The sequence below is a fragment of the Anabrus simplex genome, chromosome 1, assembly GCF_040414725.1.
Source record: "Anabrus simplex isolate iqAnaSimp1 chromosome 1, ASM4041472v1, whole genome shotgun sequence".
Taxonomy (NCBI): Eukaryota; Metazoa; Arthropoda; class Insecta; order Orthoptera; family Tettigoniidae; genus Anabrus; species Anabrus simplex.
Window position 1 is genome coordinate 402,236,149 of NC_090265.1, and position 15,049 is coordinate 402,251,197.

Below are 15,049 nucleotides of genomic sequence, written 5' to 3' on the forward strand. Positions count from 1 at the left end.
GCGAAATATGAATATAATAATAACATTTCGCTGACACCATTTCGCAACTAACGGAATAGAAACTTAGTTGTGATAAAAACTACATTTCATAATGAGTAAATACCACATCTACCTTGTCACAATTAACAATTTTTTCCACCAGCTATTTAACACACTATTTTGATTCTTTCAAATATTACTGTTAAGAGCTTCTTCTGACAGTTCGTTGAAAAATATTATACTTTGGTATTTATAGCTATCGGCATTCTTTAATATTGTAGAGCAGTAGTATGATTATTTCTTATATTGTGTGAATGAACCTCGTGTTTCAAATTATACTGCCTAAAATCGTCGTTAACGCATTTACAGATGTGTGGTGAATCCGCTGGAGATAAATGTCTCTTATCTCATTGCTTTTTTTCTGCCAATGGAAAATAAGTTTAGATTCTGGTGGATTTTTTCATAATATTCCATATTTTAGATGCAAACGACAGAATGTGAAATATTGATATAATTACTGCCTTTCGCTTCGCAACTAAAGAAAAAGTATTATCCAAGTTCAACACAGATATATCTTTGGCAGTCTTTTAACGTTAGGGGGCTGCCTGGCTGAGGCGGTAAAGGCGCGCTCGGTTCGCACGGAAGGACGTGGGTTCGAATCCCCGTCAGTAAGTCGTAACATTTAAGAAACGAGATTTCCACTTCCGGGGGTGCATATGGCCCTGAGGTTCACTCAGCGTGCACAAAAAATGAGTACCAGGTTACTTCCTGGGTGCAAAGGCGGCCGGGCGTAGAGCTAACCACTCTACCTCATCACGTGCCGAGGTGAACGATGGTGGAAGCCTTTACCTTCCACTCCTCCAAGGACCTTCATGGCTTTGCTTTGCTTTGCATCGAAAGACAAAGTATTGATCTATTAACTACTATAGGAGTTTTAAAATTTTGGTTGTCATTATCTGCTACATTAAAATTTAAAATATATTCTGTTACAGATTTATTGATTTGTGGTTGGTTAGCAGTCAAAGAGCAGATCTGTCGATTTTTTTTTCTACATTGTATGTTCTGAAGCAGATTCTAGATTTTCGTTCGAGGTTATCTTTACAAATAAAATCGTAACGACCGCGTGTCAGCACATTGACCACTTTAGCTTTGGTGTCTGTTTGTTTGTCTGTTTGTCTGTAACTTGAAAACTACTGGATATATATCTACCAAACTTCATATTTAGAATCCACCTGTCATTGGGTACTAATAAGGGTCAATATTGTTTCTAAATCTCTGAAATGACTGGGGGTTTATACGAAACCGAAACCGTGAATTTGCACTCCTACAAAATATACACAACCAAACTTAATGGAAATCTATCTACCTTAATGGAAATAATTTCTAAATCGTTTTTCTCATATGCATCATTTCGATACGAGGATTAATAAGGGAGATATTATTAACGGACTGTTTTTCGGTACAAGTCCCACCGGACTTAACTCAAGAGCGGGTGCGTGAGAAACGTATATCTTATAACTACTGGAGATATTTCAACTAAATTTCATACTTGGCATCCACCTGTCCAAAGGTAAGTTTTTAGGTCCACACCATTCCAAATTCCCGGAATGGACTGGGGATTTAAAGGGAACCGAAAAAGTTATTTAACTCTCCCACAATATATACAAGACCAACTTCACTGAAAATCGACCAATCTTGATGGAAATCCATTTCTAAAACATTTTTCTCATGCGCATTTTTTTCGATAGGAGGATTAATAAGGAAGATATCATGAACGGTTGATTTTGCAGGCTAAGTCCAGCGGACATAGCCCAAAAGGTATCGTATGTATAGCAGATTCGTTATTCATATAAATACAATCGTAACGACCGTGTGTCTGTACGTTGACTATTTTGGCGAAATTTTCGTTCAGTTATCCGTTTCAAGTGTAAATCTGCATATTTGTTAGCTTTAGTTTCCTGAAAGTCCTCATTTTTAACCCCCTCCGCAAAGCAAGATTGAGGCACAATCTGCCAGATGAGCTAGAAAATTGAAACTGGCCTGTAATCGACGGAAAGCTTCCAAGATATTTAAATATTTCTTTTTTACCCCCGAAGAATATCGGAATATTGGGGCAATTTTAATGTCGGTGCGGACCTCCGTTTCGAGGTATTTCGCGGCTAAATCGGTAAGTCGTATCACAAAACGGATGGCACATTCTCAGTTCAATTTGGTGTGGTCTATAATTTTTATCCTATGACGTTTCGTCGTATCTTTATTCTTTATATGTTAAATTTGTCTCTATTTCTCGATTATATCTACATTTTGCTCTTTGTACACGTATAATTCGTAGTTCGAATGACTTATATGAAAGGTAGAATCATCTAATTCTACACGAACACTGGCCCACCCAGTATCCATATGTGAGCCGAATTCTATGTTTGTAGCTGTCATATTAGTACCCAAAAGTAATGCACAGTGAGAAAACCTTACCCAAATTTCACCCTATTCAACGTTTCTAACTCAATTTTACCCATAAATAGATGAGATAGGAGAAAATATCTTAAGACCAACCATTTAGACCGCTAAATGAGGCGTCTTATGGTACAATCCGTTTGTCGATGTGATGTATAGTTTAGCAGCAGTTAATCTGTAAATGAAGGTTTGTAATATTGTAAACATACATATACTTTGTATGTCGATATTATAACCTTCCAATGAATGTTGGATTGGAGTCGGTGAAGACATTGGAAGTTTATGGTGAAATAAAAATCAATGAAATCGTATGTCCGATTACTACACGTCCAAGTATAACTCGCTCGACTATATGAACAACAGGCAACGGATTGAAGGAATCGGGAAAAATTATAAGCTCTGAAACCCGTGGTATCTCGTTAAGTTACAAAGCAAAGTCACCTCCGTACAGGCCATGAAGGCCCTTGGAGGAGTGGAAGGTAAAGGTTTCCACCATTGTTAACCTCGGCACGTGATGGGGTAGAGTGGTTAGTTCTACGCCCGGCCGCCTTTGCCCCCAGGAATTAACCTGGTACTCATTTTTGGCGTAGGCTGAGTGAACCTCAGGGCCATATGCACCTCCGAAAGTGGAAATCTCGTTTCTTAAATTTTACGACTTCCGGACGAGGATTCGAACCCCCGTCCTTCCGGACGAACCGAGCACGCCGTTATCGCCTCGGCCAGACAGCCCCTCGTTAAGTTACGGTGGATAATAATATGCCGTGGCACGAAATACAGAATTAAGTCAATATCGCAGTTTCCTCAAGTAAACGTTTAATAAATGTAAATAAATGGCGAGAATATCAATGATAGAAATGTATCGAAGGCCATGGAATGAGTTGGATTAAATGGACTAAGTTCAATCTGTATATGATGGTCATACCTTGCCTATTTAGTCCGATACGATTCGATAATCGAGACTGGCGATAAAATTGTCGATTGATAACCGAAATATTATGTGACGGATCATTAAATTAATTCATTTGCCGACGTAAATGATTAAGTAAGAGTACTCCGTATCAAGAAGTCAGGTGTTTAATTGTCAAAAACATATGGAAAGCTAGGAAATATGGAGAAGTCTTTTAAAAGCAAACCGTCTGTTATTATTGTAATCTAGTATTAGATGTTGTTTCAAAATAAGAGAAGTTTACAGTTCTGTTGAAAACTTAGAGGGTATTAGAAGTGTTGCACACGTATCGGAAGGAGATTAGACGAGAAGCTAGATTGTAATACAATATTGTCAACTATAATAAGAAATAACCTTTGTAGAGAAATGAGATACGTATCTGGTTCTCTCAGAATATTAAGGCAAGCGTTGTGTAAGAATATTGTGAATGATATTAATGCGTGTAACTCTATTCTAATAGCTTATTACGAGTTTCAGGTATCATGAAGCCAAATACCATTGGAGATGTTTATGAGATGGATATGAATCCCAGCATGTCGTGCTAAATTATGTAATGGTCTCAAAAGACCTGATGAGAACTGGGATGGACACCAATGGTTAGAGTACCAATCCTGGAGGATGAGATGTGTCTTCTTCATGAAGCCAACGAATGATAAGTACTCATAGTCAATGTCTCATTATCCTGCGATGTAACTGCTTTTAGGTAGAGTAGTATGTTTTCATCATCATCATCATCATCTGTTTACCCTCCAGGTTCGGCTTTTCCCTCGGACTCAGCGAGGGATCCCACCTCTACCGCCTCAAGGGCAGTGTCCTGGAGCTTCAGACTCTTGGTCGGGGGATAAACTAGGGAGAATGACCAGTACCTCGCCCAGGCGGCCTCACCTGCTATGCTGAACAGGGGCCTTGTGGAGGGATGGGATTGGAAGGGATAGACAAGGAAGAGGGAAGGAAGCGGTCGTGGCCTTAGGTTAGGTACCATCCCGGCATTCGCCTGGAGGAGAAGTGGGAAACCACGGAAAACCACTTCGAGGATGGCTGAGGTGGGAATCGAACCCACCTCTACTCAGTTGACCTCCCGAGGCTGAGTGGACCCCGTTCCAGCCTTCGTACCACTTTTCAAATTTTCGTGGCAGAGCCGGCAATCGAACCCGGACCTACGGGGGTGGCAGCTAATCACGCTAACCACTACAGTAGTATGTTTTACAATGTCAAAATTGTGACATGCCATATTACACAACTTGAAGGCAACCGTTTTATTTGTCGATCATTGCCTTATGATGGGTAGGAATGTTGTAAGTTGTGTCGTGAATGAACCTGAATTATGATATATCGTACGCTATGTCGTGTGAATCTAAGCGGTCGCTAGTAATTGTTATGCAGATAGATTTAGGCATGGATAATACCCGTGTTAAGATAGTGTCATTATGAAGAAATTTCAATTTAATTTATGGTTCGAATATATATATATTAGAAGGAGTTGGTAATAACAGGTGCGTGATTTAGAATCATCTACGATCATATTATTTTTTATGTTAAGCGTGGTGTTAGAGAATGTAATTGTGAAGTTGTTGCGATGATATTGTGTTAATAATGGTGTTAAGATGAATAGTCTTCGTAATGTGAAGTGCCTGAGTATATTTATTTTTAATGAAATGAGAATTTGTGAGCATGACTTGTGAAAGGTTTATTGTGATATGGTCGTCGAAATATGAAAATGATTAACGTTATATCGATCGTCGTGAATGTGTCATTGGGATTATGCATTTTTATAGAATGATGCGATGTAGGGGTCCTGATGAGATTTATTGTAGTGGAGATTGATTTAGTCATGCGTATGAATTTGATTTTGCTATAATGAATGGTATCCAGTATTCGGGAGATAGTAGGTTCGAACCCCACTGTCGGCAGCCCTAAAGATGGTTTACCGTGGTTTCCCATTTTCACACCAGGCAAATGCTGGTGCTGTACCTTAATTAAGGCCACGGCCGCTTTCTTCCCACTCCTAGCCCTTCCCTGTCCCTTCGTCGCCATAAGACCTATCTCTGTCGGTGCGACGTAAAGCAACTATAAAATGAATGGTAATTACTTAGGCATAAGGCGATATTTACAATGATATTTTCGAGGCATTTCGAGGACACTGGTAGTATGATCGTCTAAAATATATTAATTAAATACAGTATAGGTAATTGCGCACAATATTTGAGTTTAATTTTTTTAATTTCGTGTGGCTATTTCTAGCCGGGTGCAACCCTTGTAAGGCAGACCCTCCGATGAGGGTGGACGGCATCTGCGCTGATCATTCAGCCAACGAGTCGGACAATATTGGAGTGACATAAGATCTTCACGAATTAATGATATTACATAGTTGAGAACCATGTCACAAATGGAATGTGTGATCTTCATTTATATATGGTGTCCGGCTCCAAGGCTAAATGGTTAGCGTGCTGGCCTTTGGTCACAGGGGTCCCGGGTTCGATTCCCGGCAGGATCGGGAATTTTAACCATCATTGGTTAATTACACTGGCGCGGGGTCTGGGTGTATGTGTTGTCTTCATCATCATTTCATCCTCATCACGACGCGCAGGTCACCTACGGGAGTCAAATCAAAAGACCTGCACCTGGCGAGCCGAAACCGTCCTGGGATCTTCCGGCACTAAAAGCCATGCGCCATTTCGTTTACATATTGTGAGTAGATTAATTTTTCTTGCTAGCTGAATTTCTTCTTTATAGACCATTGAGTTGACGCTTAGAGCTGATGTAGTTTTTACAGGTTGATTTCACGGAGGACACCAGAGCTGCAGAGTCATCGTAGTTTCGAAACCATTGTAGTTGATGATGATTATGTTTTTAAATATTCATTATTCAGGTGCAGATACCGATGGAGCTCAGAAGAGATCAATTTCATTTCCTATTTGTTTAATGTTATTGTTTGAAGGATTACGATGTTGTCTTATGTTATTCGATCATTTTCTTGATCTGAATGATAGTGATGAGCATAGGTTACTGGTGCGTTCAGGTTGTTAGATAGATTTTTGATTAATTAAGCGATGATTTAAACATAATAACGGAATGTTGAGACATGTATTTGAGGTCAGTGAATAGATATGCCAAGCCAACAATAATTTATGACTTTTTTAACCATCAGTTTGAGGATGAATGTGGTGAATGATGAACTTATTTAAAATTTAAGCCTTCAGCATTGTGACATTGATTTTCCTTTGATTTTTCTGATTAATTTAAAGTTATCATTGATGTTGTGAACGAAATATTGACAAGAGTCAGAAGTTAAGGTTGTTTCCTTTTAATTAACGTAACGTTCAATCATTTCCAACATCCATTTGTGTTTTTTATATATTTTTCTTAGCATTGTAGTTGTTATTTTAAATATTTTTTAGTCATTAAACGGAAAATCCTTCCATGAAAAGTTATATTTTTCGGTGTTCTCATTTGATAGTGTAAGGTACGTCATGATGATAGTCTAGATTAAGATATTAATTAGCAATCGTCTTCTTACGTCAGTCGAATCAACTTAGAGACAACCATACGATTTTGTGACCCAACTCAATGAACTTTCACGTCCCTAGAGTGAAACCTCTTGTACTTTGACTGGCAGTAGGAATGGGATCCTTCTCCAGCTCGTTTGTAACTAGCATTAGTAAGGAGGGACTACCATTGTAATTAATAATTCCCTTCTGGATTTGACTGGCAGAAGTCAAGGAAGCATGCAATCTTGCTCAAAACGCCCCTAACCAATTGTGTTGGGGAGTAGGCAAGTGTGCCCACCATTATAAACAAACTGATTTAATTTCTCCTACAGTATTTAAGATAGGAGAATTATTTTCACGACTTTTGCTTAGAATTCGATCTGCCACCGTCAGTTTAACGTACTTCATGTATTTCATTTACACCTTTAATAGAAGAAACAAAGAAAATATCTCTTACGAACATACAACCTTAAATATTAATTAAGATGCCAATTGTATTCATTGACATGTCTGACAAGGCAAAAACAACCCTAACCAACAAATTCATACTGTATTGTGTTTTAAAATCATCAAGGGCATTAATTTATACGACAGTTCGAAGTCTGTGTAAAGTGAGACGGACAATTGTGTGTCTGGTTAAGGAAAATTGTTTTGGAAAGAACCAGACTACACTAAAAGATGAATAACGTCAAACTGGGAGGGGAGAGGGTAGACGGTAGAGCCTGGTTTTTGGGAGGGAATCTATGTATTAATTGTATTGCAAGTTTCTTTAATATCTCCTGGCATAATATACTAAAATAGATGGAATAGCGCAATGTTGGATAGTCTGCAAGATGACATTTGCTGGACGCAATGCAGTGCATTTCCTTCCTAATAATGTGCTTACCGTGCGAGTTGGCTATGCGGTTAGGGGCGTGCATCTGTGAGTTTGCATCCGGGAGATAGTGGGTTCGAACTCCACTGTCGGCAGCCCTGAAGATGGTTTTCCATTTTCACTCCAGGCAAATATTGGGGCTGTACCTTAATTTAGGCCACGGCCGCTTCTTTTCCACTCCTAGGTCTTTCCTATCCCATCGTCGCCGTAAGTCCTATCTGTATCGGTGCGACGTAAAGCCAATTTAAAAAAATGCTTTACAGCATAACTTAGCTTGTTTTAAACTTCGACTCTTTGAATTCGCGGAGAAACACGGACAACACGCCACGGGAACAGAAAGTTGCTCTTGAGAACGTCAACAATCAAGAACATTTCCTGGGGGCTGAAAAGTGGAGGTTGCTTGAAGTCGAAAATGAATCGTTTCAGTACGTAGAATGTTTACCTAATGATAGATGTGGTGTTTCACACGAAATGCTACATTTTAAAGCACGCGAGATAGCGATGAATCAGGATAAAGGCTAGTTTACATTAGCTTTGTATCTGGGGTAATGGATGTCTTTCTAGTAACAAAGATACCTAGTATCCGTATGTACACTTCTGGGCCAATATAAGCAGAAGTACTAGCTCTAGTTTTTGAGAAAGGATAGCGGATTTGAAGGCAAACGATTTACTATCCTACTGCCCTACCTCAACCATCACATTTTCACTGTTCTGCGCCCTCTCTTACGTACTAGCCCATTGTAAAAGGGAGGTGGAGAGCATTGCAGAGTAGCAGACTGTCCCGGGGCTGTATGTTGACCCCTGCGCGATTACACAAAATATTATCCGCATTCGCACTTCCTTCATCCGCACCCGCATCCGCATCTGCGAATTGTTATCCGCATCTGCGAATTGTTATCCACGGATATTGTAAATATTTGATGATGATGATGATTGTTGTTTCAAGGGGCCTAACATCTAGGTCATCGGCCCCTGATGGTATGAAATGAGACGAAATGCAATGACAAAATCAAAATCCAAAATCCTCCACTGACCAGAATTCAAAGCGTGAGGACGAAATATGAACGGATGGATATGAAGTTAAAACAATCAGTGGAGCCGACCCGCAATGCCTCAGTCTCAGAAACTGACGGAAAACAAGAGCAATACTGACCAAGGGACTGCTTCTATAGCTCAATACTAAATCTATGATGCTTGCAAGCTAAAGGGGTCCAAAATATAGGTCATCGGCCTCTCAGAATGGTACTTATCGCTTAGAGAGTAGAACCATGGTATTTGACATGGTGCGGTACTAATCAAAAGTATCATAGACTCGCGGTATACCACACATTATGGTACTACTCACAGTTAATGAAATTCGCACGTGTAATACAGACCTATGGTGTTTCACACATAGTGGCGCCATTTACAGGCAACGCAAACCTATGGTTTTCATCACATAAGTGTACTAACCACAGGGACTCGTACTATCCCGTGGTGTTCCTTATATAGTGGGTACTAATCATAGGCAAGCCAGAACCCTGGTGTTGCTCATATAGTGCTATTAATCACAGCTACCGCAAAAGCCTGACCGCACGGTGCTCCTGTGTGCTACTAATTAAAAACCTATTTGGTACCTAACATAGTGGTACTACGCGCAAGTAATAGCGACCCATGGTGTTCCCCGCGTGGTGGTACTAATCACAAGTAGTTTCATGGTTCTAATCCAATCATCCCTTGGTCACCCCTTTTAGGCGCCTCTTACGACAGGCAGGGGATACCGTCGGTGTATTCTTCGTCTGCGTCCCCCACCCACAGGGGGCTGTGTGTTTGGTCCGTGAGAGGTATTTTATTTCCCTCAAGTCCGCCGGCAAGCCGGTTAGGACCCCCCTATCCGCCACCTGGGACGCGCCACGTGGGAGTATCACCTCTCCCCCTGCTACGCCAGCGTAGTAGGTTCGTGGTTGTAAATATTTAACTACAGTATATTACACCCAAGGTATTGAAATGAAATGGCGTATGGCTTTTAGTGCCGGTAGTGTCCGAGGACATGTTCGGCTCACCAGGTGCAGGTCTTTCGATTTGACACCCTTAGGCGACCTGCACGTCATGCTGAGGATGAAATGATAATGAAGACGACACATACACCCAGCCCCCATGCCAGAGAAATTAACCAATGGTGGTTAAAATTCCCAATCCTGCCGGGAATCGAACCCGGGACCCCTGTGACCAAAGGCCATCACGCTAACCATTTAGCCATGGAGCCGGACACACCCAAGGTATTGAAACGGATATATCTGCTAACATAATACAATTGGCCTGCTACCTGGCACCAGACCCCGTACAGTCACAGGTTTTTGAGAGAATTTCTCTTGTGACAAGTACCGACGTATTGACCTTTGTTCCTTCCTTCCATTAACTGCGGGCAGGAGCCAGGTAGGCTCAGGTCAGATTTATAGGTTTATGGTCTCAATGGTCTTTATATATCACCATTCTCCCATATCACTGTCAAAGGTCACCTAACCGCAAGCAAAAATAAGGGCATACCTGATTGAAAATCAATAAACTTCATTATTTAGAAATTATCAGCAAAATTATCCGCACTGCCATAGAATTTGTATCCGCCAAGACACTAACTTCACGGGTATTCACTATCTGCGGATATCCGCATCCAAGCAGGGCTTTAGCTGTATTCCAAGAGAAATCAGCTGGAGCAAATTTTCAAAAAAAGTTGCTAGTGTCAGTGTCAAAATGTGTCTGTATACAGTTTGGACTTCTGCAACTAATTATTTTAACAGACTAGCGGAAGTTCCAAGCTTCCCTTTCCTTGCAACACAGTTTCTGCCCACTCCGTTCTCGGTAAGGACATTCTGGAGCATAACGTTCAAAGCTGTGCGCACAAGCAACGTAGTAGGCCTATATATTGTTTTGTTTCAAACTTTACGTTGTTTTTGTGAGAGAAGCTCCATGACACATGAGTAGGTTCATATTAATCACTAGACTGGCCGCTTTACTAGATGCTATTGCTCTTTGTGAGTAAACAGTTTTTGTCCATCTTGTGGGAAGACTGTATCTTTACACTGAACACAGAACAGGCCAACTTCTAGGCCTAGTAACTACCCCAGATATTAGCCTACAACAAAGCAGCCTAAAGACGAAAAGGACAGGAAAGCGTATTCGGCTGAAAATGGAATCCTACCTTCTCTTATACATTTGAAATATTAAGTAATATGTTAGTGTGATTAGCTGCCACCCCCGGAGGCCCGGGTTCGATTACCGGCTCCGCCACGAAATTTGAAAAGTGGTACGAGGGCTGGAATCGGGTCCACTCAGCCTCGGGAGGTCAACTGAATAGAGGTGGGTTCGACCACCTCAGCCATCCTGGAAGTGGTTTTCCGTGGATTCCCACTTTCCTCCAGGCAAATGCCGGGATGGTACCTAACTTAAGGCCACGGCCGCTTCCTTCCCTCTTCCTTGTCTATCCCTTCCAATCTTCCCATCCCCACCAAGGCCCCTGTTCAGCATAGCAGGTGAGGCCGCCTGGGAGAGGTACTGGTCATCCTGCCCAGTTGTATCCCCCGACCCAGAGTCTGAAGCTCCAGGACACTGCCCTTGAGGCGGTAGAGGTGGGATCTCTCGCTGCGTCCGAGGGAAAAACCAACCCTGGAGGGTAAGCAGATAAAGTAAGTAAGTAAGTAAGTAAGTAAGTAACATGTTCTCAACGGAAAAAAATTGTTGTACGAAATTGTAATGATGTATACATTTTAAAAATTCCATACATATTTATGATTTCTTATTTCTCTGCATATGTTTCACACCTTGCAGTCGAATTATCGGAACGAAAGCGCGAGTATACGCGACTAAACACTGTATTATTATTATTTTATTATTCTTATTCTTCTTCTTCTTCTTCTTCTTCTTCTTCTTATTGTTAATTCACATTGAAGCCACCTTATGTAGTTTGTCCTATACTAAACAGAACCAATTGACATTACAACACGAGTTATGAATACCGAGCGAAAGTTGAAAGCACGTTCTTTTTTATGCCAGTTAGAACCATGCCGCATTTATACGGTTCTCCAAAGAGGTGAATTTCTGCATAGACGGAAGATGAAGATCATGACCTAGGTTTAAGTGACGGAAGGACGTTTACTTTATGTTACAAAACAAAGTTCAGTAATGAAAATGAAAATCCACAGCCTATTTCCATTCATTCGACCTGGTCAGGAGTGGAATGAATGGAGCCCCCATCTAGTGGCGAGGATAGGAATTGTGCCAGCTGCCGAAGCCTGTCGCACTCCTCTGAGGCAATGATTAATGACTGACAGATTAAATGAAATGATATTGGGGAATGTTGCTGGAATGAAGGATGACAGGGAAAACCGGAGTACCCGGAGGAAAAACTGTCCCGCCTCCGCTTTGTCCAGCACAAATCTCACCGGGATTTGAACCATGCAACTTAGCGGTGAAAGGCTGCGCGCTGCCGCCTGAGCCACGGAGGCTTCAAAGTTGAATAATGCTTTGCATTATTTCATTTTCGTTTTGGTTAATCACTAATGATGTGTATTATTCTTTACATCGATATAAGTACAATATCAAAGCTACTAGCCTCCATGACTCAGACGGCAGCGCGTCGGCCTCCCACCGCTGGATACCGTGGTTCAAATACCGGTCACTCCATGTAAGATTTGTGCTGGACAAAGCGGAGGAGGGGCAGGTTTTTCTCTGGGTACTCCGGTTTTCTCTGTCATCTTTCATTCCAGCAACACTCTCCATTATCATTTCATAGCATTTATCAGTCATTAATAAATCACTTTGGGAGTGGTGACCCCATCGTACTAATAGCCTTTATATGGTTCATTCATTACATCCCTGACCCAGTCAATGACCGGAAAACAGGTTGTAGGTTTTCATTTTCCATCAAAGCTAGTCTCACAATGACGGTAAATAAGGACATTAACTCATAAGTGTTGTACAATCTATGTTACCGTCGTCTTCTTCTTAATCTGTTTACACTCCAGGATTGGTTTTTCCCTCGGACTCAGCGAGGGATCCCACCTTTACCGCCTCAAGGGCAGTGTCCTGGAGCGTGAGACATTGGATCGGGGAATACAACTGGGGAGGATGACCAGTCTATGTTACCGTATTGCATAATAAGTTATAGGTGTGTAATAATGAAGTTCAATATCATTAATCTGTTCGTTCGTTCGTAATCTGTTTAACCTCCAGGGTCGGTTTTTCCCTCGGACTCAGCGAGGGATCCCACCTCTACCGCCTCAAGGGCAGTGTCCTGGAGCTTCAGACTCCGGGACGGGGATACAACTGGGGAGGATGACCAGTACCTCGCCCAGGCGGCCTCACCGGCTAAGCTGAATAGGGGCCTTGTGGGGGGGGGGGTTGGAAAGTTTGGAAGGGATGGACAAGGAAGAGGGAAGGAAGCGGCCGTGGCCTTAAGTTAGGTGCCATCCCGGCATTTGCCTGGAGGAGAAGTGGGAAACCACGACAAACCACTTCCAGGATGGCTGAGAAGGGAATCGAACCCCCCTCTACTAAGTTGACCTTCCGAGGCTGAGTGGACCCCGTTCCAGCCCTCGTACCACTCTTCAAATTTCGTGGCAGAGCCGGGAATCGAACCCGGGCCTCTGGGGGTGGCAGCTAATAACACTAACCACTACAACACAGAGGCGGCACCTTAATCAGTTAAAAATGAAATAATTAAAATTAAAGTCAATTTTTTATTTTAGCTTCTAAGTGCTCCACAAATTCTGTACAGACTTGAGTAAGTCCTTCTGTTACAACTCCAGCCATGCAATGGCAAGTAAACAGTTGTACGAATGTGCCCCAGTTTCATCATTTTTTCTCGAAATCATGCTAATGGCGCTTGATTCTTGTCAGTACACACCCATTCTTTGATTGTGAATACCAAGTGTTCCGTGCCTAACTACACCTAGTTATATGCAGTCCTCTATGGTGTGATCTTTATTGTTCATTTCCTTTCCCTCCGGCTCTCCCCAACAATGTCATTCTAGCTCACATTACACATGGATATATGTTCTAGTCAAAAAGGATGTACCGTCTTACCTGAATCACTAGATGCTCGAACTGTTGATATCGGCCACACTGAGCGCGCTAGCTGTTCTCTGAGCTCAGCTGACTACGGTATCTCCCCTCCCTACAAGCGACCTTCAGCTTACGTGGTTTATATAGTGGGTCCGCGCAAGTTATCATTTATTGTTTGTCTTTCATCACTCTATCTTAATACCACTGATAGTATAAAGTACCAAGTGCATCTTGCAGTGAATTGCTTGCAACTATACACCCGAGGTGGGAATCCATGACGACAACAACTATGGCATTGCATGTTCGAATTTTTCCCTAATGGGAGTTTATAAACTTTTAACCAGGGTCCATTCGTCGTCCTTTTTTCGAGCACGTTCTCTTTGATGGGAAAAAAGAGAATTCTGAACGTATTTTGGCAAATTGTCCTTTTTTGAAATAAAAAATATTTATATTAATATATTATAATACAATTAGACTCCTGCGTAGGGGAGTACCAAGCTGGATTTTGGAAGTCAAGGTCATGCACAGAGCCGATTCTGAACCTCAAAATTATCTTTACCTACAGAAACCTCAGCACCTCGCCCTATCTAGCAATTTTCGTTGACTTCCAGAAGGCCAACGACTCGGTAGACAGACAGTCCCTCTTTGAGACCTTGACTGAAATGGGACTGGATAAGAAGACTTTGAATCTTGTGAAGGCTACTCTAACGAACACATGTCCAAAGTCAGAGGGGTATTATCAAAAAGCTTCGAGATCAAAACAGGTGTTAGACAAGGAGATGGTTTGTCCCCCATCATGTTTAACTGTCTGCTGGAGAAGGTCATTCGGGAATGGACGAACACACTAGCTGACAATTCTGGATTAAAAATCGGCTACAAACAAGACAAGTTAACAGTCACTTGCTTAGCCTTCGCAGATGACCTCACACTCTTAGCTTCAAGTATGGAAGAAGCTACAGTACGTACCAGCTATCCTCCCTCGAACGCATAGCAGCTAAAGTAGGGCTGAAGATCGCTGTTAACAAAACAGAATTTCTGACCAACATCAGAGAAGCACCCAACTTCATTTCTTTGGGGGACAAAATAATACACAAGGCCAACTCATTCAAATATCTTGGAGAATGGATAACCCCAAATGTTAATGAGGACCTTGCAATGAAGAGTAGATGCACTAAATTAGAAAGAGCTTATCATCTTTGTAAGAACATATACAAATCTAAATCCCTCTCTTGAATCTTAAACTTAGAACTACAACACCGTAGTAAAGCC

The 15,049-nt window shown here is 41.6% G+C and overlaps 1 protein-coding gene across 1 annotated transcript in view; it reads right to left on the reverse strand.

The window, feature by feature from the left end:
* The window catches only part of LOC136856847 (esterase FE4), a 122,844-nt gene extending 108,932 nt beyond the window's left edge, over window positions 1–13,912 (reverse strand). Inside the window, exon 1 of the mRNA XM_067135032.2 lies at window positions 13,802–13,912. The gene's annotated coding sequence lies outside the window, so the exon portion shown is untranslated. The remainder of the gene's footprint in view (window positions 1–13,801) is intronic.
* Between the last annotated feature and the right edge of the window lie 1,137 nt (window positions 13,913–15,049).